This window comes from Oncorhynchus tshawytscha, linkage group LG06, assembly GCF_018296145.1.
Source record: "Oncorhynchus tshawytscha isolate Ot180627B linkage group LG06, Otsh_v2.0, whole genome shotgun sequence".
Classification (NCBI taxonomy): Eukaryota; Metazoa; Chordata; class Actinopteri; order Salmoniformes; family Salmonidae; genus Oncorhynchus; species Oncorhynchus tshawytscha.
This window is the reverse complement of record NC_056434.1, coordinates 65,422,764-65,449,081: the sequence shown is the minus strand read 5'-3', so window position 1 is coordinate 65,449,081 and position 26,318 is coordinate 65,422,764. Positions and strand designations below refer to the sequence as shown.

At 42.5% G+C, this 26,318-nt stretch overlaps 1 protein-coding gene across 5 annotated transcripts in view; it reads left to right on the top strand.

The window, feature by feature from the left end:
- The window catches only part of tjap1 (tight junction associated protein 1 (peripheral)), a 78,783-nt gene that overhangs the window by 1,988 nt on the left and 50,477 nt on the right, over window positions 1-26,318 (top strand). The window contains exon 2 of one of the 5 annotated variants that reach the window (XM_042323512.1): window positions 9,025-9,185. The exons of the other annotated variants lie outside the window; for them this stretch is intronic. The gene's annotated coding sequence lies outside the window, so the exon portion shown is untranslated. The remainder of the gene's footprint in view (window positions 1-9,024; window positions 9,186-26,318) is intronic. 5 annotated transcript variants of the gene reach the window in all.

Here is a 26,318-nt window from a genome sequence, read left to right as displayed (position 1 = left end):
AAGCATTAAACCTTTATGGCAATTTAGCTAGTTAGCTTAAACTTGCTGGCTAATTTGTCCTATTTAGCTAGCTTGCTGTTGCTAGCTAATTTGTCCTGGGATATAAACATTGAGTTGTTATTTTACCTGAAATGCACAAGGTCCTCTACTCCTGACAATTAATCCACACATAAAACGGTCAACCAAATTGTTTCTAGTCATCTCTCCTTCCAGGCTTTTTCGTCTTTGAACTAACATGGTGATTAGCATCTAAACTTTCATAGCATTACTACACTGAGCAGCAACACAGTTCATCTTTCAATCACCCATGTGGGTATAACCAATGAGATGGCACGTGGGTACCTGCTTCTATAAACCAATGAGGAGATGGGAGAGGCAGGACTTGCAGCGTGATCTGCATCAGAAATAGAAAGGACTTCTATTTTAGCCCTTGGCAACGCAGATGCTCATTGACGCGCCTGAGCAGTGTGGGTGCAATAATTGAATAACACAGATTTCTAAATTTATTATGCAACACGCACGCGACGTGAGCGGTGTGGTCAGCCTGTTAGTGTGACATGAAGATGGTGTCACTCCAGGGGACTTAGCACATTAATAAACTTCTATAATGACCTCTTTAAACTTATTGTTCATGAAATAACACTTATTTGCATTAGACCTATTTGTATTCTGTTGTAATTTTTATGATTTTAAGTGAAATTTTATGTATTCATTCTCCCACGCCTGGATTCTCACTCTCAGCAGGTGAACATTGTTTCAGCGTCCTCTGGGTCTGTCTCTGCCGTCTGGGGAGGGTCTAGTTATTTTACCTGGCCGTAGTGATAGTGCAGACAGATATTGGGGTCTGGCTGTAGTACTTCCATTCCTGGTTCTCACTCTCTGTATTAGGACACACCGAGAGGATGGTCTATCAGTCTCACTCCTGACCAATTGGCATACGTGATCCATCCTGGAAGGGCCCTCATCAACTGTGCCTCTTTTAGAGACTGTTCCCTCATGCTCTACCTGGTTGATCCTGACACTCTTTTTCACAAAAAAAGATGAATACATGCAAGTCTAAGTACACATGGTCGGTACAGGGAATCTGTGAATGGCTCATTAAATCAGTTATGGTTCCACTGATTACTCCAATGTTACTTGCAACTGTGGCAGTTCTAGTGCTAAGATGTGCCAACAAGTGCTGACCTTCGGGGACATGCGCACCCGCTTTTGGTAATCCTTTGCAGCACTGGCGTGTCATTCGAATGTCTGCCCTATCAACTTTTGATGGTAGTTTCTGTGCCTACCATGGTGACCAGGGCTAACTGGGAATCAGTGTTCGATTCCGGAGAGGCTGCCTGAGAAACGGCTACCACATCCAAGGAAGGCAGTAGGCATGCAAATGATCCAATCCCGACTCGGGGAGGTAGTGACGAAAAATAACAATACAGGATTCTTTTGAGTCCCTGTAATTGGAATGAGGACACTTCAAATCATATTACTGATGTTTTAAAAAGCATTTTACAGTGGTCAGTAACTTCTGAAATTGTCATTGTTTTAGCCAATGGTGGAGACAGTATCCAACAGCCCTTGATCATGACTCTCAGTTCCATTACATTACACGAGTCAATAACAATAATAATTTAAAACATGTTTTAAATTGATACACACCTTGTTAGGACTAGTGTTCCCCCATGGCCATATCTCCATGTTACAGCACCTGTTTACGGAAGACAAGATGTGACCACCTGTGCTAATTAGCTATCTAGCATGCTCCGAACACCTGTCCGAGTTGGTATTACAGACATGTTTTAAGCAGACCACTATAGTGCCTGTGCCCAAGATCACTAAGGTAACCTGCCTAAATGACTACTGACCTGTAGCACTCACGTCTGGAGCCATGAAGTGCTTTGAAAGGCTGATCATGGCTCACATCAACACCATTTTCCCAGAAACCCGAGACCCACTCCAATTTGTATAACGCCCTAACAGATCCACAGATGATGCAATCTCTATTACACTCCACACTGCCCTTTCCCACCTGGACAAAAGGAACACCTATGTGAGAGTGCTATTCATTGACTACAGCTCAGCGTTCAATACCATAGTGCCCTCAAAGCTCATCAATAAGCTAAGGACCCTGGGACTAAACGCCTCCCTCTGCAACTGGATCCTGGACTTCCTGACGGGCAGCTCCCAGGTGGTAAGGGTAGGTAACAACACACGCTGCCACGCTGATCCTCAACACAGGGGCCCCTCAGAGGTGCGTGCTCAGTCCCCTCCTTTACTCCCTGTTCACTCATGACTGCACGGCCAGGCACGACTCCAACACCATCATTAAATTTGCCGATGACACAACAGTGGCAGGCCTGATCAACGACGTGACGGCCTATAGGGAGGAGGTCAGAGATCTGGCTGTGTGGTGCCAGGACAACACCTCTCCCTCAACGTGCTCAAGACAAAGGAGATGATTGCGGACTACAGGAAAAAGAGAACCGAGCACGCCCCCATTCTCATTGACGGGGCTGCAGTGGAGCAGGTTGAGCGCTTCAAGTTCCTTGGTGTCCACATCACTAACAAACTAATATGGTCCAAGCGCACCAAGACAGTTGTGAAAAGGGCACAACAAAACCTATCCCCCTCAGGAGACTGAAAAGACTATAGGGGGACTGCGGAATGCCACCTAGAGTTTGAAAGCTTTATCCAACGTAAGCCTGGTAATTAATTAGGCTTTCACTGTAGCCCCAGTTTTTCACTCTGTGTTCTTATGTCAACGTGAAATGAACTATTTAAGTGCTTTTTGTATTTTTCCTTATAAAATATTTGCGTGGTACGTTTATTCCATCATGCTTGTCTCTGTAGGGAGAGCAGTAGTCTAGCTCTAGCAGAAGTCTAGTGGTGCTTTTCCATTGAGACTTACCCACACACCAGTGGGCTGCCAGTGTTTTATGAGAAGACTACTAGTGGTCAATGTATTTGTTGGCCAATCATTCATCAGAAATATAGTGTAGTGAAACTTCCACGCAGTCAAATGTGTTCCCTGCTTCTGGTTTGTAGCCACACGGTCTTTGTCCTTCTTGTGTTTCTTGACTTGTGGGGTACAAATGTGTCTTTTGTAGAGAACGTTACTTGAATTGTGGTCTAACCAGAATGCCATTGTCTGTATAGCAAAACATCTCTGGTCATAATGAGTGACATTTCCCTGGAATTGATGCTTGGGAAAAGACAAACCCAGCCTCCCCCACTACACTGATAACATTTAGTTTACTGAAGCTGTTATAACATGGATGGGATGCGCACCAATGTTTTCACGGCTCCACCTGTACCCGAGACCCGATCCAGAATTCTAATTAATATCACGGGTCTGGGTTGGATCTGATATGATTGTCTCGGATATGTGTACATTTTCACTGACTTATCCGGAAAGGGCCTGTACAGACCCGAACGCTGCTGTAGAGAGGGAGAGAGAAATTGCATAATTTATGCTGCTGCTCTTGCTTTTCACGAGAGTGTAGCTTGTTGTTGGCCAATTGTGAGTCATCAAAGCGGCAATAGGCTACAGTCAGAGCCTTGCTCTGTGTGTGGCAAAAAATAGATACTTAGTCAATGTAAAATTGAATTAAAATGACGGAACTAAAAGAACCAACAGGTAGGGTGCTACCTAATATTATGAAGAGTTATATGTAGGATTAGAAAGCGCTTGCACTGCAGCCTCAGTCTGGTCAAGACTGGTACTACAATCATATTTGATGATAAATAACCCAGCTATGGCAGCTATTAATCTACAGTAACGTGAGTCTTGATTGGTTGCTCTCTCTTGCTGCCTCCTCCCTGTGTCACTCGCTCAAAGTACGGCTCCTCCCTGCCTGCTAGAGCGGACCTTCTCTCCGGCTTTATCAGTTCTGGTTAACTTCTTTGGGGTAGGGGGCAGTATTGGGTAGCTTGGTTGAAAAACATGCCCAAATTAAGCTGCTTGCAACTCAGCCGTAAAAGCTAGAATATGCATATAATCAGTAAATTTGGATAGAAAACACTCTGAAGTTTCTAAAACTGTTTGAATGATATCTGTGAGTATAACAGAACCCATATGGCAAGAAAACCTGAGAAAAAAATCCAACCAGGAAGCGGGAAATCTGAGGTTTGTAGTTTTTCAACTCATTGAAGATACCGTGGGATATTAGTTATGCTTCACTTCCCAAGGCTTCCACTAGATGTCAACAGTATTTAGAACCTGTTTTGAGGATTCTACTCTAAAGGAGGGGCTCATAAGATCTCTTTGAGTGAGTGGTCTGGCCGAGTGCCACAGCCTCGGTCTGGCGCGCTCACGTGAAAGGTAGCTACGTTCCACTTCATTTGTCCAGTTGGAACATTAATGAAGTTTTATGTTAAAAACATCCTAAAGATTGATTCCATATTTAGTTTGGCATGTTTCTACGGACTGTAACGGACCTTTTTGAACTTTTCGTCCGACGTTCAGCGCGACCTGAATGTGCTTTTGGATTTGTTTACCAAAGGTCAAATTTTGGGGACCAGTAAAGACCTATAATGCACACTCCATGTGGTGTGCTGACTGATGTAGCTGAGAGCGTGTGATTTCAGCTGGATAACTAGGCTAAGGCAATCTGAATTTTATTAAAGGAATAGTTCACACAAATTACAAAATTATTCGCTGGTTTACTTACCCTATGTCCCTGGTACTGTTTCCAAATGCAAATGTTTTAGCGTTTGTGGCACATCCCATTCATCATGGTACTGATATTAGCATTTTTTTGTGCATCTTGTCCAAATCATCCGAAAGTATCTCATTGATTCTGAATCTGTCGTTTATAGATGATTTGAACATGATGCACGAAAATGCTAATATCGGTACCATGACTAGAATGGGACTTGTGCCACAAATGCTCAAACGTAAGCATTTGGAGACGGTGCCAGGGAAACTAAACTAAAGCAGGGATTCCTGTCATACCAAAATGTCATTTTGTAATTTGGGTAAAATATCCTCTTAAATGTTGAACGGGATTTCATTTTTTGAGAAGTGCAAGCAGAGAGAGAGAAAAAAAAGTGGACCTTGTTAAAATATTACAGCAAACTTGTATGGCCTAACAACTGCAGTGTGGACAGCAAGCACTCTTCTGTTCTGTCTGCTCCAGGGAAGGCAGGGGCACCTCTACTACACTGGTTCAGCAGCCGAAAGAGCTAGGCCTATCCGCACCGCTCGTTGTCTCCCCTGAGGGGGAGCCTCTGCCACCAGTCCCAGAAAGTTCTCCTCACTCTGGGGCCCACGTGGTAGGCACACACTCATGAGGTTTGTGGGTGTAGTGGTGGATTGATGAGCTTGGCGTGGTAGTTTAGAGAGGGATAAATCCAGCTTCGAGAGAAAGGAGTTTTTATTTTTTTAAATTTTAATCAGGATGAGTGTGGTTTGGTAATATAGAGCTCTCTTTGGGTTTTGTCAATTAGAAAAGAGACGTTAGGATTTGTGGCAAGATTACACTTTTGAGTATTGGCTGCTGATGGATCAGAGAGTGAGATTTGAATAGAGATGTTGGAGCTTGTAAAAAAATTAAATGGTTCACCAATATGTGGAAATTTAAATCTTTGTTGCACTTGTATGTTAGTAAGGAGAGCTGTGCTGGGAGCCTGTGCTCTTCACTATGATGCCACCTCAACGTTTTTTTTTTTTTATTATTGAAGAAAATTTGTTGCAAAAAAAACCCACGTCTGTGGGGGCTGGCTTTGCAATAAACCTGACACTCACCATCATGGGTTGGAACTGGTAATAAAACTTGACTGATTTGTAGCTGAGATATTAATCATCCTCTGGACACAGTGGAACCGGAATGTCTGGGGCAGTGGATTTGAGCTGAATCCGAGCCAGCCCGGCTACTGCGTGACTGTTCATTATCCCTGCTGCTGAGTATCCAGAAAGCTGCTGCTAGTGCTTGGAAGTGACGTGAACACAGGACAGTCCATACCATTTACCAGGGAGCTCAGCAGACAATGGTTGATCTGTTTGTGTGTGTGGTGGGGGAAGAGCCAGGGGGCTGGTGAAAGGGAGGCTGATCTCTGAAACCCGTAGCCGTGTGGTGCGAGCTGTCCTTCAGTGCCCCCGTTTTGGTGGAATGCACTTCAGAAAGCAGCACCATGCGGTTCTTATGCAAATTTACCCTTCAGCCACATGCTCCCATTGCCATCCTGTCAGGACTCTCTTTCTGTTTGTTTAGTTGGCCGTTTCCAATTATCTGTGACCCGCCACATACTTTCCGTTTGGTCTCAGACAGAGGTGGATAAAAACAACCTGCACTATAGTGTTTGTTTGCTGGCAGTTCAAGACAAATCGTCTCTTTAAATGATTGAGTAGAACAAATGGTGAGGATTTAGATTTTGAAAGATTTTATTTGCCCCAAAAATATTTTGAAGTGGGTTTTGAATTGTGACAAGTTGGAGTACATTTTGGATTCCTCCAAAGCTTATTTTAGACAGTATATACGCTAGAGTTTTGGCCATCTCTTACTTAACCAGCCATTTAGTTTTCTCCATGCTCTTTATTATTTTATCTGTTATCTGCTCCCTCCCTACCTCGTTCACATCTTGCTTCTCAGCGATTAGTGGAAGTTAATGAAGTTACTTGTTTCCTCATTATAACCTGTTCAGATGTCTAAGTGAAAGGTCATTGCTTCAGAGAAGAGGCGGTGGACTGTTACGTGCACACTCCATCTCTCTTAAAAAGTAATCTAACCTAATTAGTATCATTCAACATAAGTACATTCAGAGTGTTAATTGTTAAAATGTTTTTGAAATGGGGATGAATGGCACTGAGTGACAGTGAATTGATTAGGGTACATTTGAGGCATTATTGAAACCAATCATCTTGACATGTCAGGTGCATGCATGGTAGGTCACACCAAACAATTCAGTTGATCTTTGGCTACCACTGAGCTTTTAATAAGCATATATACATATCTTTTTTGAGGGTTTTATAACTCTGTTAACTCAAAGTAAAACAATTGATGCCATAGTCGATTTCTCCTCACTAGTGTTGCCAATGGATATATTTACTGGTAAGAATAACTGATCTCGGCTACACACCCATCCCTCAAGACGACATTAAACAGTTTGTAAAGTAACCTTGGGAGAAGTCGCACAGTCCCCTTTGTGTCCTCCAACACAAACACCCACTTTCTCTCTTAATCTTATGGTTCCCGGTATATCCAGTTTGTTTTCAAATTGAATGATTTATCTAGGTGTTTTGCACATTTTTGTGAGTATTTAAAATGAATTGTTGCTCGTGACAGCCTGCTGCGGTATTTTTACAATGGCATACAACCACAACCTTTCAAAACGCCTTTCCCCTCCCTCCATACCCACTCCATCAAACCTTCCTTTCCTCACTTATTCCTGTTGCTTACTTTCCCTTGTTAGACCTGGCTGGCTGTGTCTCAGTCAGTCAGAGGCTGGGAAACCGTACAAAGTCTTGCAGGCCTTAGCTAGCTAGGCTAAAGACGTTGCGTGCATCCTATCCGACGAGTTCGGAACAGTTTGCATATATTTTGTTCATATTGGTCTTCACCAAGGATTTTTTTGGCTGTTCGTGCATGCAATTTTCTTTTTTGAGGCAAAACCCTTCGACAGTGATTGGTCAACAGTAGGGATTCTTCAATTAAGTGTATGTCGTTCAACTAGTGGTGACTCGTTTTCATGCGAATTACATCAATTAATTACAGATTTCTTGTTGTCTTAGTCAGAATGAATCTAAGGGTATACTGGCTACAGCTTCTCAAGAGGGGCAAAACGGTACTCTTGATGCTTTTTTTTCTCGTTTTTCAAGGGAAGGTCTTTTAAGGGACGTTCACAACGCCTAGCTGAGCAAACCGAACCTTGTGTGTAGACGCCAAACAGGCTATCTCTCTGTGCCTGCCTCCCATTGCTACCAGCTCTGCTGGCTGGGGCTTAACTCCCTGCACCCTGGGATTTTCCAGGTGTAACTGCCTGTGTGGCCAGCTGCTACTGGAGTAGTGGCGGCAACACCGGGATGAGGAGCGTAGCCTCATTACAGAGCTTCTGACTGGCCTGGCTCATTAGGCTATAGGCCTCTCTGGCCTGCACGACAGGCCTCTCATTCTGGCTGCCACTAGACCTACTTCTTTGCCTACATCCTCCACTGCTTATCATTCACCCCTTATCATGGGCTGTAGTGGAAGGGAAAGTTGCTATCTTTATTCAGGAAGAAGAAATACTGTCTAACGCCTTAATTGTAATGGCATTCTTGTTTTTGACTAACTTTTTGCATTAGGGATTCTCGTGTAATTTGGTCAGATGCTTATTTTCTGGTGGATCTGGCGTTGTCCTTTATAGCTGAGGATCATCTGCAGTCACACTCATCATGACAGTCCTCCGAGCTCATGCCAGGACATTCTTGACTCCTTTCCCAGGCGCTCTCACTCTCACCCCGTCTCTTCCTCTTTTCACTCATTTTCACCACCTCCTCCCACGCTGTCGTTCTTGCATCAGCGCCATTGGCTGTCCTTGCCAGTGATTTCCCAGCAAACCTTTGGACACACTGTTCCAGATATGGTGAACAGGGCCCTACTATTGTGCTGTGTTTTTGGCATCACGGGCTGATAGTGTTCTAACCTCTGACATCCAGGCAAACAAGTGGTCACAGTATTTCTTCTTAAAACATTCCCCATTTCAAGCTCCTCTGAAGGTTGTCTATTTCTGCCATTTATTCAGTCATACGCTGTATACACTCATTACACATCCCTTTCTGGCAAGTGTGGAATGTGTCCTGTGAATGAGTTGGATACTGATGAAAAATGTAATCCTGGTCTGAGCCTGGCTCTATTACTACCTATAAGCGACTGGTAAAATAAATGATGAAGCAAAACCCATATAACCAGTCGTGCTTTGGCTGAACGATCTAAAAAAAGAACATATAAAAATAAGACCGTGTTACGGTTAAGAAGTGTTACTGAACAATGGCCAAAGCACGCAGCATATCTGCATTTCTAATGTCACTGTTTTTTTGTCTTCTGATATTTGAAGATTTCAGGAGCGCTCCCAAGGTTGTGCCAGGCTCGAGTGATTCCAGTGATTTGCGCTGATTGCACATTTCTCAGTACCTCTGCATGCCCAGTGACTCACTAGGGCTGGAACAGCCACATCAGCATTGTACTGACCTCTGGATCCATTGCATTAAAGCAGAGGTCAGTCCTTCTAAAAGAAACTTAAAGTGATTACTGTTTTCTCTCACTAGTGTATGCAATGGTAGACTGACGTGTGTGTGTGTGTGTGTGTGTGTGTGTGTGTACACACACACACACTTCAGAGAATGTCCCTGTTTCCATAGTGAATATACTTCCTCTTCTGTTTCATTCAGTCACCTGCAGCAGTTGTTGGCCTTACAGAGAGTGAATGAGAATTGACACTCCCTAGGGACAGTGCAGTCTTGAATCCTGCCAGGCACTGTGTTCTCCGCTAGTATTATTCAGACAAGCAGGACACACATCCTCACAGCTGCTACCACTAAATGGCTGAATCATTTATAGCTCAATATTTTATGAATATGATTGGCCAGGTCCACCTTTTGTTTTCCCTGCTACACACATGGTTTTAATGATTTCCAGCTCCCTAGAGTGTGTGGGAGCACTTTGTGTGCAAACTGTCATTTTATTATGTATAGAGGGAGAGCTGGCCAACATGAACTTTTAATGGGAGACTCCGCGTGTGTGTTTTTTTTTGTTGAGCCTGCTTCGTAATGAGAAAGAATACCGAAATTAGAGGATGCTATTTTTATCAGCCTTTTTAGGCCAGTTGGCAGCTATTACCCTTTATGATTTAACCAGAATGTTATACTGTTCAGTGTTTACTCCCTTGCTTTTTATTGCCTAGTTACGTACGCGTGTGTGACTTGTCTTGTTGAAACGGTGCCTTGTGACAGGCAAAGCATTGGGTTTAACTCTGGGTTAGAAAAATAAAAAGGAAAATCAACTGCAAAGCAATAAAAGCAACAGCCTTTAGTGCTTTGCTCTAGATTAGAATTGTCTGTGTCCAATTTTCTTGGTGGCTTTCAGACCCCTACTTCCTATATGAAGTGGCGGTAAAGCCATTATGCCTCCTGGGGGTTTGCCTATGATATTGGACTACTAATAAAAGGAGCTCGGTCTTGTACTGCATGGGCGACTTTGTATGGGGAGTCTGGACTGGCCTCTGCCGTTTTTGAGTTCATCCACTAACTTCCTTGGTTCGTCTCCTCCTAAGATGCACCAGAGGCACAGATGAATCCCAGGTCTTGTCAAAACGTATGAAAACCCATTTAAATCGGCGTTGAATGGTACAGGGTGTTTTTTATTTTGATTCAGAGGTGGATAAAAAGGATTGACAGAGGGAAAAACATTTGCATGCACATTCCATTCCCTGATGATAATATTAATAACCTTATGAAATAGCTGTTTATAGGCCTATGTACCTAAACAAACAATCATGTGGGTTTGCACCAGCAGGAGTTTGGCAGGCACAGCAAGCTGTCTGACAATGTTATATTTTAGTGTGTATTTTGTACTCTACAGTGTGTCAAAGTAAACAATGCCTATTCTGGTCTCCGCCCCCAGTATTCATCCCCCTACAATCTTTTTCCCTCAATCTGTTCTATTCCATTTTCCCACATGCCCAAAAGGCAGTCTACGCCTAATCATTTCGTCAGAGTATTCCCCCATTTTACAGTAACATTTTAGTAATCTAGCAGACACTCTTAAACCTAATTGCTCCTTTAAGTCGCTCTGGATAAGTGCCTTGCTCAAGGGCACATGGACAGATTTTTCACCTAGTCGGTGCTTTTTATATATAAACAAATTGCCTTTGCATTATTAAAAGGTCAATAGACTGCATTTGAAACAGTTGGGACAAATCAAATAAATTCAGGACTTATAAAATTATACTGCTCCCAAGTGGCACAGCGGTCAAAGGCACAGCATCTCAGTGCGCCACTACAGTACCTGGTTCAAATCCAGGCAGTATCACAAGTCCCATAGGGCGGCGCACAATTGGCCCTGCGTCGTCCGGGTTTGGCCCGGGGTAGGCAGTCATTGTAAATAAGAATTTGTTCAACTGATTTGCCTAGTTAAATAAAAGTTACACATAGTGAGTAGCCAGCTAATCTCGATATACTGAACAAAAATATGAACGCAACGCAACGATTTCAAAGATTTTATTCAGTCATGGTTTATATAAGGAAATATTAATATTTAAATCAATTCATTAAACTCTAATCTATGGATTTCTCTTGACTGGGAATACAGATATGCATCTGTTGGTCACACGCACTTAAAAAAAAAAGAAGAGGGGCATGGATCAGACCTCCATTTGTCTCATGCAGTGCGACACATCTCCTCATATAGAGTTGATCTGGCTGTTGATTGTGGAATGTTGTCCCACTCCTCTTCAATGGCTGTGCAAAGTTGCTGGAGATTGGGGGGAAGTGGAATACACTGTTGTACACGTGATGGTGGCGGATAAATGGCACGACAATGGTCCTCAGGACCTCGTCACGGTATCTGTGCATTGAAATTGTCATCAATAAAATACAATTGTGTTCGTTGTCCGTAGCTAATGCCTGCCCATAACACTGCCACCATGGGGTACTCTGTTCACAACGTTTTCATCAGCAAACCGCCATACACGTGGTCTACGGTTGTGAGGCTGGTTGGAAGTACTGCTAAATTCTATGAAATGACGGAGGTGGCTTATGGTAGAGAAATTAACATTCAGCATGCCAATTGCATGATCCCTCAACTTCAGACATCTGTGGAATTGTGTAGTGTGGCAAAACTGAGTAGCCTTTTATTGTCCTCAGCACAAGGTGCACCTGTGTAATGATCATGCTTTTAAATCAGCTTTTAATTTTTTTTTTTTTTTTTTACCACCTTTTTCTCCCCAAATTCGTGGTATCCAATTGTTAGTAGCTACTATCTTGTCTCATCGCTACAATTCCCGTGCGGGCTCGGGAGAGACGAAGGTTGAAAGTCATGCGTCCTCCGATAGACAACCCAACCAAGCCGCACTGCTTCTTAACACAGCGCGCATCCAACCCGGAAGCCAGCCGCACCAATGTGTCGGAGGAAACACTGTGCACCTGGCAACCTTGGTTAGTGTGCACTGCGCCCGGCCCGTCGCTGGTGCGCGATGAGACAAGGATATCCCTACCGGCCAGGCCCTCCCTAACCCGGACGACGCTAGGCTAATTGTGCGTCGCCCCACGGACCTCCCGGTTGCGGCCGGTTACGACAGAGCCTGGGCACGAACCCAGAGTCTCTGGTGGCACAGCTGGCGCTGCAGTACAGCGCCCTTCACCACTGCGCCACCCGGGAGGCGGGATGTAAAAAAATGTGTTCACAAAATCTGAGAGAAATAACCTTTTTGTGCGTATAGAACATTTCTGGAGTCTTTTTATTTCAGCTCATGAAACATGGGACCAACACTTTACATGTTGCATTTTTATGTGTTTGCTCAGTGTATTTAAAGTCTAGCCAATTTGGATCTATTTGCTTGCTACAAGGTAGAACAGTTGAACTGTTATGAACACACCCTCATGTCTGTCTCCAACTGTTTGAACAACAGCCTGTTCACGTTGTTTAGATGTTGAAATCAAGTGGCCTACCTGGATACGGTGCTTATTTCTCAGAATGAGAACGAGTTGCCAATTCTTTATATAGATGCGTATTTTTATGATCATTGCACATTTATAAAACACTGACTAGACGGCTAGCACGTAAGTGTGGCTGAAATACTGCTGGCGCAAAGCCGCATGTGACAGACTGAGCATTAATTTTCCACAAAAATGTTAATTGATACTCCCGTCTTAGTAAGATCTGCTCTAAGTTTTGGGAGTTGAGATCTAAAAAGGGTATTGTTACAAAGGACCTCTTCTGTTACGGTCAAATAATGTTTCGGTGTCCATATGACTGATGTTGGACCAAACTTCAAATACAAAAAGTGAGTTGGAACGGCTTGTCAGAGAGGAAGAAGATTTTTTTGTTGATGTGAGGGGTAAGGGGCTTGGTGTCTTTGCAAGTTGGGCGGTGCACATGAGACCAAAAAGACAAACGCTCATAAAAACGATACAGGCATTTGGAACATTTGCGCTAAAACATTATCTCGATATATCGCCCAGCCCTAATTCGAACCAGCGAGCTTTCGGTTACTGGCCCAACACTCTTAACCGCTAGGCTACCTGCTCCCATTCCCCATCATGTTCTCACTTGTCTCATTTAGTATGTGTATTTCGTTTTGTTGGCCCTGGTTGGTAGGCCTATTTGAATATGGCAGGGGTGTGGTCTGCCGTTGATTTCTTCCTCTAAGGAAATTGGGTGACTCATCTGGCTCTCTCCTCATGCACTGAGCCATATCCTAAATGTTAGACTGACTTATGTTTCTCCTCCTTTTCATTCTATCCTTTCTTTAAAAAACTTTTCAACCAGTCTTTAAGCTCATCGGTTTCTTTTATCGCATTGTCTCTCCTTTGTTCTCTAACTTGATATTTTTTAGCCTATTTTCATCTGAATCCAAATGTCTCGTTTCCAAAGTATGAGTGTCTCTTTTAGACTCCATCACAAGCTGTTGTAACATCTGTTGAATGTCTTGAGAAGAAATACCCTCCTTGCTCAGAGCAGACACTGACATTTCTCCTGTTCCCACTAATGATTTAAGGACAAGATGAGACGGTGGGAGAGAAATGGCGACAGAACTCAACATGCTGTAGGCCTAGCCTAATTGGGTTGAAGGCAGTGTGTGGGTGTGCTGTTTTTAGTGTGTAGTTTAAAAAGGTACTGGGTGTACTTGTGTGTATGCCTCCACACTATTTCCAGATAATTGGCATGAGCCAGTGCAGGTAGGCAGTGTGTGTTCATGTGCGTACGTGTTTGCTCATTCAGTGTTGGGTAATGAAAGAGAAACACGAGGTCACACCTGGATGAGAGCCACAATCTGTCCTCCGAGGGCTTTGGGTAACATTGCTCAGCTAAGCAGGTGGATCTGCTTCCCTCCACTGCCTTTCTGAGAGGTAATACAGCCGCCTCGTCTTCTCCTCCTCTTCTCCCCCACTGCATTCCAGCAGCAGGGTTCCTCTGGGCTGGTTGCTGCTACTGTAATATCCCTATAAATGTGTACTCTTCCATGCCATAATGAGCTTTTTGTTTGTCTTTTTTCCTCTTCACAGACCACCACATTCACCAGGCTCTGATAGCCTTTGTTTTTTTGTTTAAAGACATCCTCCAGCTAATTTGGAACTTTTTACTGTTGAAAAGCGATATCCCAAGTATCAATACAGTAAAGGACACGCACACTAAAGGGTAAAAAACTATTTTTTGACACAACTGCAAACTACAAGGAGTAGGGCATTCAAGGAGTTGGCCTGATGGGAATCTATGATGTCATTGGCCTCCCCGCTTGCTTGAACAAAAGAGGAAAGGCCCACCCCCTTACTTGTGCCATGTCATGACTTACCTGGTCCACCTATTGAGATGTGCCTTTTGTTAAGTAAATCAGGTGTTAAAAGATATGAAAAGGATACCTAAGCTTTTAGTTCCAACTCATATGATACTGTGCTTGGTTTAGCATGTACTGGATAGAGTGGTGATGTTGATACTCTGCTTCGTTTAGCATGTACTGGAAAGAGTGGTGATGTTGATACTCTGCTTTGTTTAGCATGTACTGGAAAGAGTGGTGATGTTGATACTCTGCTTTGTTTAGCATGTACTGGAAAGAGTGGTGATGTTGATACTCTGCTTTGTTTAGCATGTACTGGATAGAGTGGTGATGTTGATACTCTGCTTCGTTTAGCATGTACTGGAAAGAGTGGTGATGTTGATACTCTGCTTTGTTTAGCATGTACTGGAAAGAGTGGTGATGTTGATACTCTGCTTTGTTTAGCATGTACTGGAAAGAGTGGTGATGTTGATACTCTGCTTTGTTTAGCATGTACTGGAAAGAGTGGTGATGTTGATACTCTGCTTTGTTTAGCATGTACTGGAAAGAGTGGTGATGTTGATACTCTGCTTTGTTTAGCATGTACTGGAAAGAGTGGTGATGTTGATACTCTGCTTTGTTTAGCATGTACTGGAAAGAGTGGTGATGTTGATACTCTGCTTTGTTTAGCATGTACTGGAAAGAGTGGTGATGTTGATACTCTGCTTTGTTTAGCATGCACTGGAAAGAGTGGTGATGTTGATACTCTGCTTTGTTTAGCATGTACTGGAAAGAGTGGTGATGTTGATACTCTGCTTTGTTTAGCATGTACTGGAAAGAGGTGATGTTGATACTCTGCTTTGTTTAGCATGTACTGGAAAGAGTGGTGATGTTGATACTCTGCTTTGTTTAGCATGTACTGGAAAGAGTGGTGATGTTGATACTCTGCTTTGTTTAGCATGTACTGGATAGCGTGGTGATGTTGATACTCTGCTTTGTTTAGCATGTACTGGATAGCGTGGTGATGTTGATACTCTGCTTTGTTTAGCATGTACTGGATAGCGTGGTGATGTTGATACTCTGCTTTGTTTAGCATGTACGGGATAGCGTGGTGATGTTGATACTCTGCTTTGTTTAGCATGTACTGGATAGCGTGGTGATGTTGATACTCTGCTTTGTTTAGCATGTACGGGATAGCGTGGTGATGTTGATACTCTGCTTTGTTTAGCATGTACTGGATAGCGTGGTGATGTTGATACTGTGCTTTGTTTAGCATGTACTGGATAGCGTGGTGATGTTGATGTTTGTTTAGCATGTACGGGATAGCGTGGTGATTTTGATACTCTGCTTTGTTTAGCATGTACTGGATAGCGTGGTGATGTTGATACTGTGCTTTGTTTAGCATGTACTGGATAGCGTGGTGATGTTGATACTGTGCTTTGTTTAGCATGTACTGGATAGCGTGGTGATGTTGATACTGCGTTTACTCCATCCTATTCTGCTCAGGGATTCTATCCACGGTGTGGAAATGAATTCACTGCTGATTCCTTTTTGATTAAAAAAAGCTTAGTTACAATACACTGTCTGCTATAAGTGAATGTGAACAGTATTTTCATTAGTCCTGGGTCAGTGGTGAATAAATAGCATGTGTGTGTGTCTATGTAAATGTATACAACTTAAAAGACCAATGGCAGATTCTCCCTAACATTTCTAATAGTTTTATATCTGGTGACAGGCAGACTAAGTTAGTGAAATGTATGCCACTCTGTGTGCCCGTCAAGCTCTGAGGTTTTATTTATTTGGCTGGTATAGTGAATGAGATGGAGTGACAGCCATGCTATGAGGCTACACTCAAATGCCCTTTTTTAAAACTTTTTTTTTTATCATGTATATTTAAATTCTCCATCCTCTTATATCATGTCACTGTGTTAGTACTCAGGTAATGACAAGGATGGCGGTTTTTCTAAATGATTGACTGACATTTGTGCTTCATATTTATTTCAATGACGGGGCACTTCGTTTCGGGCGGGTGATGGATTGCACACCAGGCTGGCGTCTCAGACGTTTCTTTTTTTTCCTTCCTGCAGTCTTATCCTCTCTCAACCTAGGTTATGTGGTTAGCATTTTACTGACACAGGACATAGTTCACTGTAAGGCTGCCAGTCAAAGGGAATTTAATTCGAAGGTCAATGATGAATACCCCCCCCCCCTTTTGGATGACAACTAAATCAGAATAGTAGAACGTAACCAACTGACGTGCCAGTATGTTTGTGTACGTGTTTTAACAGCTTTGTCTGTTTGCCTGTGCTGCCCATGACCAATTAGAATGTTTTGTCTTTGCCCAAATGAGACAGGGGTGCAGAGGAGACATGAACAGAGGGTGTTACTGATTTTAATTAGGACTGCTCTCTTTTATTAGCTGTCACAAACTTGAGAGCTGAATTACCATTCATGCGCTTTAGCACTGGTTGTGGAAATTGCCCTGTGTGACCGAGTGTCACTTGTTTGTGAGGCTGCAGTGCAGTCTGATTGGCCGGTATCCATATTTTTATACCGTCATACCTTTTCTGTTTCATACCGGGGTATACGGTATTACCAGAAGTGCACACAAGCTATTTCGTTATCTAAGGTTAGCCATTATAACCCCTTTTTTAGACTGTTCATTTGTGGAGAACTAGAGATGGAGCACTATATTGGGATGGAAATGGCACTCTGGTAAACCCTGGATCTAGTTGGGGAGGGGGGAAAAAGTACATTTAGTCAGTAGTGACGTCTGCCTTCGGGTTCCGTCTGACTCTCCATTGACCTTTTTAATGGAAGGATTGTGAATAATTTAGCTGTCTCTGATTCAGAAGTTATATGTGCTAAATGTTAATCCCAAGGTGAAGTGCTGCTGATCAGCTTACTGGGCTCTACAGGTGTGTTCCACATTCTCGTTAAAAATAATGAGGAATGGAAGCGGCGGCGGAGTAAAGGGAGTTTCAGGATTCGTAGGCAGCCAGACCTCTGCCGGACACATCACATGTTGGCTTTGTTTAACTTCTTGCGTCGAGCCATCCCGGATCCGGGATCGTGAATACAGCCTCAAGCTCATTACCATAACGCAACGTTAACTATTCATGAAAATCGCAAATGAAATGAAATGAAATGAATATGCTAGCTCTCAAGCTTAGCCTTTTGTTAACAACACTGTCATCTCAGATTTTCAAAATATGCTTCTCAACCATAGTAAAACAAGCATTTGTGTAACAGCTAGCGTAGCTAGTGTAGCATTTAGCGTAGCATTTAGCGTTAGCATCAGCAGGCAACATTTTCACAAAAAACAGAATCATTCAAATAAAATAATTTACCTTTGAAGAACTTCAGATGTTTTCAATGAGGAGACTCTCAGTTAGATAGCAAATGCTCAGTTTTTCCTGAAAGATTATTTGTTTAGGAGAAATTGCTCCGTTTGGTGCGTCACGTTTGGCTACCAAAAAAAAACAAATTCAGTCTGCAAATGCCGAACTTTTTTCCAAATGAACTCCATAATATCGACTGAAACATGGTAAACGTTGTTTAGAATCAATCCTCAAGGTGTTTTTCACATATCTCTTCATGATATATCGTTCGTTGAAAGCCTCCTCTCTCCTCTCAATCACTGGATGACTGCGTGCAGCTTGTAGATTACGCACCAATTTAGACAAAGGACACTGGGCGGACCCCTGGTAAATGTAGTCTCTTATGGCCAATCTTCCAATGATATGCCTACAAATACGTCACAATGCTGCAGACACCTTGGAGAAACGATAGAAAGGGCAGGCTCATTCCCGGCGCATTCACAGCCATATAAGGAGACAATGGGAAACAGCTTCAAAATTTCTGCCCATTTCCTGGTTGAAGTTTCATCTTGGTTTCGCCTGTAGCATGAGTTCTGTGGCACTCACAGATAATATCTTTGCAGTTTTGGAAACCTTAGTGTTTTCTTTCCAAAGCTGCCAATTATATGCATAGTCGAGCATCTTTTCGTGATAAAATATTGCGCTTAAAACGGGCACGTTTTTGTATCCATAAATTAAAAGAGCGCCCCCTATATCCAAGAAGTTAACAGCGGTATTCCTTCAAAACAGGATCGTTTTGAAGAGATTGGATTTCAGACATTTACAAAATGACAGATTTTTCAATCTTTCAGAAAGAATGGGCCTACGCATTAGGTTGTCCAAGAGGGGATGAATCACCTGGCCTTTGTGGCCAACCTGCATTGAGCCTGTTAGATAATCATACCTTGAACCCCTGCCGGAATCTGTGGAATGGTACAATCAGATTCACGCTGTGTGGCTACAACAATTATGGAGTGTAACTTGGTATGATTCTTTATCCATGATTTAAAGGATTGCACAGTACATGATTAAAAGTATGTGGACACCTGCTCGTCGAGCAACTCATAAAAAAACATGGGCATCAATATGGAGTTGGTCCCCCGTTTGCTACTATAACAGCATCCAATCTTCAGGGACTTGCTTCCATTCAGCCACGAGCATTAGTGAGGTTGTGCACTGATGTTGGGCGACTATCCTGACTCTCAGTCTGCGTTCCAATTCATCCCAAAGGTGTTCGACGGGGTTGAGGTCAGGGCTCTGTGCAGGCCAATTAAGTTCTTCCACACCGATCTCAACAAACCATTTCTATATGTATCTCGCTTTGTGCAAGGGGACATTGTCATGCTGAAACAGCAAAGGGCCTTCTCCAAGCAGTTGCCACAAAGTGCAGAATTGTCTAGAATGTAATTGTATGCTGTAGCTTTAAGATTTCCCTTCACTGGAACTAAGGGTCCTATCCCAAACCATTATAAACAGCCCCAGACCATTATTCCTTTTTACGCACTCTGTGGTCCCGTTCTGTGAGCTTGTGTGGCCTACCACTTCGCGGCTAAGCTGTTGTTGCTCCTAGACGTTTCCACTTCACAGTGGAACAGCACTTAGTTGACCGGGGTAGTTCTACCAGGGCAGAAACTTGACGAACTGACTTGTTGGAAAGGTGGCATCCTATGATTGCGCCACATTGAAAGTCACTGAGCTCTTCAGTAAGGCCATTCTACTGCCAATGTTTGTCCTCAGCGATTGCATGACTGTGCGTGATTTTACACACGTCAACAACTGGTGTAGCTGAAATAGCAGAGTCCACTAATTTTGAAGGGGTGTCTAACTTTTGTGTGTGTACACACGTGCATGTATTTGGAAAATATTGACTAGCCTTATTCTAAAATTGATTTTAAATATGGATTAAGAATCAAAAAACGCTTTTTAGATATGTTTGCACATGTATTACCTCTTGATTCTAGCCATCCCGGATCCGGGATCGTGAATACAGCCTCAAGCTCATTACCATAACGCAACGTTAACTATTCATGAAAATCGCAAATGAAATGAAATTAATATGCTAGCTCTCAAGCTTAGCCTTTTGTTAACAACACTGTCATCTCAGATTTTCAAAATATGCTTCTCAACCATAGCAAAACAAGTATTTGTGTAACAGTATTGATAGCTAGCGTAGCATTTAGCGTTAGCATCAGCAGGCAACATTTTCACAAAAACCAGAAAATCATTCAAATAACATCATTTACCTTTGAAGAACTTCGGATGTTTTCAATGAGGAGACTCTCAGTTAGATAGCAAATGTTCAGTTTTTCCTGAAAGATTATTTGTTTAGGAGAAATCGCTCTGTTTGGTGCGTCAGGTTTGGCTACCAAAAAAAAACGAAAATTCAGTCATCAAAACGCTGAACTTTTTTCCAAATGAACTCCATAATATCGACTGAAACATGGTAAACGTTGTTTAGAATCAATCCTCAAGGTGTTTTTCACATATCTCTTCCATGATATATCGTTTGTGGAAGTGTGCGTTCTCTTCTGAATCTCATGGGAAAATGCCTCCAGTTGAAGATTACGCACCAATTTTAGACAAAGGACACCGGGTGGACCCCTGGTAAATGTAGTCTCTTATGGCCAATCTTCCAATGATATGCCTACAAATACGTCACAATGCTGCAGACAACTTGGGGAAACGACAGAAAGGGCAGGCTCATTGCTGTCGCACTCACAGCCATATAAGGAGACAATGGAAAACAGAGCCTCAAATTCTGCTCATTTCCTGTTTTGAAGTTTCATCTTGGTTTCGCCTGTAGCATCAGTTCTGTGGCACTCACAGATAATATCTTTGCAGTTTTGGAAACATGAGTGTTTTCTTTCCAAAGCTGTCAATTATATGCATAGTCGCATCTTTTCGTGACAAAATATTGAGCTTAAAACGGGCACGTTTTTTTATCCATAAATTAAGAGCGCCCCCTATATCCAAGAAGTTAAAAATAAAAGACAACTTATTTCCCTAAGTATTCAGACCCTTTGTTATGAGACGCGAAATTGAGCTCAGGTGCATCCTGTTTCCATTGAGCATCCCTGAGATGTTTCTACAACTTGATTGGAGTCCACCTGTGGTAAATTCAATTGATTGGACACGATTTGGAAAGGCACACACCTGTCTATGTAAGATCCCAAAGTTGACAGTGGATGTCAGAGCAAAACCAAACCATGAGGTTGAAGGAATTGTCTAGAACTCCGAAGCAGGATTGTGTCAAGGCATAGATCCTGGGGAAGGTTACCAAAAGATTGTTGCAGCATTGAAGGTCCCCAAGAACACAGTGGCCTCCATCATTCTTAAATGGAAGAAGTTTGGAACCATCAAGACTTTTCCTAGAGCTGGTCGCCCGGCCAAACTGAGCAATCGGGAGATGAGGGCCTTGGTCAGGGATGTGACCAAGAACCCGATGGTCACTCTGACAGATCTCCAGAGTTCCTCTGTGGAAATGGGAGAAACTTCCAGAAGGGCAGCAATCTCTGCAGCACTCCAACAATCAGGCCTTTATGGTCAGAGGAAGCCACTCCTCAGTAAAGGCACATGACAGCCCGCTTGGAGTTTGCTAAAAGGTATCTAAACTCAGACCATGGTAAACAAGATTCTATGATCTGATGAAACCAAGATTGAATTCTTTGGCCTGAATGCCAAGTGTCACGTCTGGAGTAAACCTGGCAGCATAATGTTGTGGGGATGTTTTTCAGTGACAGGGACTGGGAGACTAGTCAGGATCGAGGGGAAAGATGAACGGAGCAAAGTACAGAGATCCTTGATGAACACCTACTCTAGAGCACTCAGGACCTCAACTGGGGAGAAGGTTCAGCTTCCAACAGGTTAAAGAGAAACGCAGGAGTGGCTTCGGGACAAGTCTCTGAATGTCCTTGAGTGGCCTAGCCAGAGAACGGATTTGTATCTGAATGAGAGAAATTCCCCAAATACAGGCGTGCCAAGCTTGTAGCATCATACCCAAGGAGACTCGAGGCTGCCAAAAGTGCTTCCACAAAGTACTGAGTAAAGTGTGAATACTTACAGTTGGAAGTTTACAGACACTTAGGTTGGAGTCATTAAAACTCATTTTTCAACCACTCCACAAATGTCTTGTTAACAAACTATAGTTTTGGCAAGTTGGTTAGGACATCTACTTTGTGCATGACACAATTATTCCAACAATTGTTTATAGACAGATTATTTCACTTATAATTCGCTGTATCACAATTCCAGTGGGTCAGAAGTTTACATACACTAAGTTGACTGTGCCTTTACACAGCTTGGAAAATTCCAGAAAAGGATGTCATGGCTTTAGAAGCTTCTAACAGGCTAATTGACATCATTTGAGTCAATTGGACGTGCACCTGTGGATGTATTTCAAGGCCTACCTTCCAACTCAGTGCCGCTTTGCTTGACATCATGGGAAAATTAAAAGAAATCAGCCAAAACATTTTTTAGACCTCCAAGTCTGGTTCATCCTTGGGAGCAATTTCCAAATGCCTGAAGGTACCACGTTCATCTGTACAAACAATAGAACGCAGATATAAACACCATGGGACCACGCAGCCGTCATCCCGCTCAGGAAAGAGACGCGTTCTGTCTCCTAGAGATGAGGGTACTTTGGTGCGAGAAGTGCAAATCGATTCCTGAACAACAGCAAAGGACCTTGTGAAGATGCTGGAGGCAACCGGTACAAAAGTATTGTTATCCACAGTAAAACGAGTCCTGTATCGACAACCTGAAAGGCCGCTCAGCAAGGAAGAAGCCACTGCTCCAAAACCGCCATAAAAAAGCCAGACTATGGTTTGCAACTGCACATGGGGACAAAGATCATACTTTTTTGAGAAATGTCCTCTGGTCTGATGAAACAAAAATAGAACTGTTTGTCCATAATGACCATCGTTATGTTTGGAGGAAAAGGGGGAGGCTTGCACGCTGAAGAACACCATCCCAATCTTAAAGCACAGGGGTAGCAGCATCATGTTGTGGGGGTGTTTTGCTGCAGGAGGTACTGGTGCACTTCACAAAATAGATGGCATCATGCGGAGGAAAATTACGTGGATATATTGAAGCAACATCTCAAGACATCAGGAAGTTAAAGCTTGGTCACAAATGGGTTTTCCGAATGGACAATGACCCCAAGCATACTTCCAAAGTTATGGCAAAATGGCTTAAGGACAACAAAGTCAAGTTATTGGCCATCACAAATCCCTGACCTCAAACCTACAGAAACTGTGTGCAGAACTGAAAAAGTGTGTGCGAGCAAGGCGGCCTACAAACCTGACTCAGTTACACCAGCTCTGTCAGGAGGGATCGGCCAAAATTCACCCAACTTATTGTGGGAGGCTTGTGGAAGGCTACCCGACATGACCCAATTTATAAATTAAAAGGCAATGCTACCAAAATACTAATTGAGTGTATGTAAACTTCTTACCCACTGGGAATGTGATGAAAGAAATTAAAGCTGAAATAATTCATTCTCTCCTATTATTCTGACATTTCACATTCTTTTAATAAAGTGGTGATCCTAACTGACCCAAGACAGAGAATTTTTACAAGGATTAAATGTCAGGAATTGTGAAAAGCTGAGTTTAAATGTATTTGTATGTAAATTTCTGACTTCAACTCTATGTAAATGTGATATTTCAGTGTTTTTTTTCTTTGTCATTATGGGTTATTGTTTGTAGATTGAAGGGGGGGGGCAATTTATTCAATTTTCGAATAAGGCTGTAATGTGGAAAAAGTTAAGATCTCAATACTTTCCTAATTCACTAATGTATTTTCACTGGATGAAAGAGCAAGTGTCTGAGCTTCACGGACAACGAATTGAGTTGATCGACTTGTTCAACTGTCCGTTTGGAGTGGTGGGGTTGAAGATTCTGCTGGTCATTCACAAATTTAATGTGATGAGATGACTCATCTGTAGTGAGTGGGCTCTTGACATATCTGTTATTCTGTATAAGACATGTTTTCTTTGTACACTCTTCCTGCATTCGTGTTGAATCTTTTAGGATGAATGATTGTTTCAGCTGCTAAGGCACTTAGGCACTAATATCCATCTGGATGGTTTTTACACTTCATTTTGGTACAGATTTGAACCTTATTTTTCAGAACAGTCTAAACTCTTCTACTTGTAGGCTACATTATAATATACATGCATACATACATACAGTGGGGCAAAAAAAGTATTTAGTCAGCCACCAATTGTGCAAGTTCTCCCACTTAAAAAGATGAGCGAGGCCTGTAATTTTCATCATAGGTACACTTCAACTATGACAGACAAAATTATACTTTTTTTCTCTCCAGAAAATCACATTGTATGATTTTTTAAATTTTTTAAAATGAATTTATTTGCAAATTATGGTGGAAAATAAGTATTTGGTCAATAAACTTTTGTTATCTCAATACTTTGTTATATACCCTTTGTTGGCAATGACAGAGGTCAAATGTTTTCTGTAAGTCTTCACAAGGTTTTCACACACTGTTGTTGGTATTTTGGCCAATTCCTCCATGCAGATCTCCTCTAGAGCAGTGATGTTTTGGGGCTGTTGCTGGGCAACACGGACTTTCAACTCCCTCCAAAGATTTTCTATGGGGTTGAGATCTGGGGTTGAGATCTGGACTGGGCCACTCCAGGACCTTGAAATGCTTCTTACGAAGTCACTCCTTCGTTGCCCGGGCGGTGTGTTTGGGATCATTGTCATGCTGAAAGACCCAGCCACGTTTCATCTTCAATGCCCTTGCTGATGGAAGGAGGTTTTCACTCAAAATCTCACGATACATGGCTCCATTCATTCTTTCCTTTACACGGATCAGTCGTCCTGGTCCCTTTGCAGAAAAACAGCCCCAAAGCATGATGTATCCACCCCCATGCTTCACAGTAGGTATGGTGTTCTTTGGATGCAACTCAGCATTCTTTGTCCTCAAAAACACGATGAGTTGAGTTTTTACCAAAAAGTTATATTTTGGTTTCATCTGACCATATGACATTCTCCCAATCTTCTTCTGGATCATCCAAATGCTCTCTAGCAAACTTCAGACGGGCCTGGACATGTACTGGCTTAAGCAGGGAGACACGTCTGGCGCTGCAGGATTTGAATCCCTGGCGGCGTAGTGCGTTACTGATGGTAGGCTTTGTTACTTTGGTCCCAGCTCTCTGCAGGTCATTCACTAGGTCCCCCCGTGTGGTTCTGGGATTTTTGCTCTCTGTTCTTGTGATCATTTTGACCCCACGGGGTGAGATCTTGCGTGGAGCCCCAGATCGAGGGAGATTATCAGTGGTCTTGTATGTCTTCCTTTCCCTAATAATTGCTCCCACAGTTGATTTCTTCAAACCAAGTTGCTTACCTATTGCAGATTCAGTCTTCCCAGCCTGGTGCAGGTCTACAATTTTGTTTCTAGTGTCCTTTGACAGCTCTTTGGTCTTGGCCATAGTGGAGTTTGGAGTGTGACTGTTTGCGGTTGTGGACAGGTCTTTTATACTGATAACAAGTTCAAACAGGTGCTATTAATACAGGTAACGAGTGGAGGACAGAGGAGCCTTTTAAAGAAGTTGTTACAGGTCTGTGAGAGCCAGAAATCTTGCTTGTTTGTAGGTGACAATACTTATTTTCCACCATAATTTGCTAATTAATTAAAAATCCTACAATGTGATTTTCTGGATTTTTTTCTTCTCATTTTGTCTGTCATAGTTGAAGTGTACCTATAATGAAAATTACAGGCCTCTCTCATCTTTTTAAGTGGGAGAACTTGCACAATTGGTGGCTGACTAAATACTTTTTTGCCCCACTAATGTAATGTTATGTATGTATGTATCAACTGAATTGCACCTTTAACTTTCTCACGTTAAGACTTTACTAACTATGCCTTAGAATTAAGCTAAGCAACATTTGCAATTATGAAACCTTCTTGGCCGACGAACGTACGTTCAGTGGGCAGTTAACCCACTCTTCCTAGGCCGCCATTGAAAATAAGAATTTGTTCTTAACTGACTTGCCTAGTTAAATAAAGGTAAAAAATAAATAAAGGTGTGGCTGCTAGCCAAATAGCGTTGCAGTTCTGTCTGTTGTCAATCTGATTTTAAAACGAGTTTCTCACGAATGTGTTGCACTAATGTATTTTTTTTGTGATTTAAAAACTTTAGTTGCACGCCTTATCACTCTATTAAAGAAACAGTTGACTTTCAATTTAAAACGGTTTAAAACACAGATGTTTTGATATCTGAAAGCTAATGCGACCCCAGTTAGGGACGTTAATCGGTTAACCCCCGAAAATATATTTGTCCAGTCATGCTTATCAGTCTATGGGTTAATTTTCATAATTTAGTGGTATTAAACTGGCGTGTATGTACAGCTCCTTCAGAAAGTAATCACACCACATTGTTTTAAATTGGAATAAATTCAGAGTTCGTGTCACTGATCTACACACTACCCCATAATGTCAAAGTGGAATTATGTTTTTAGAAATGTTTACAAATGAAAAGCTGAAATGTCTCGAGTCCAA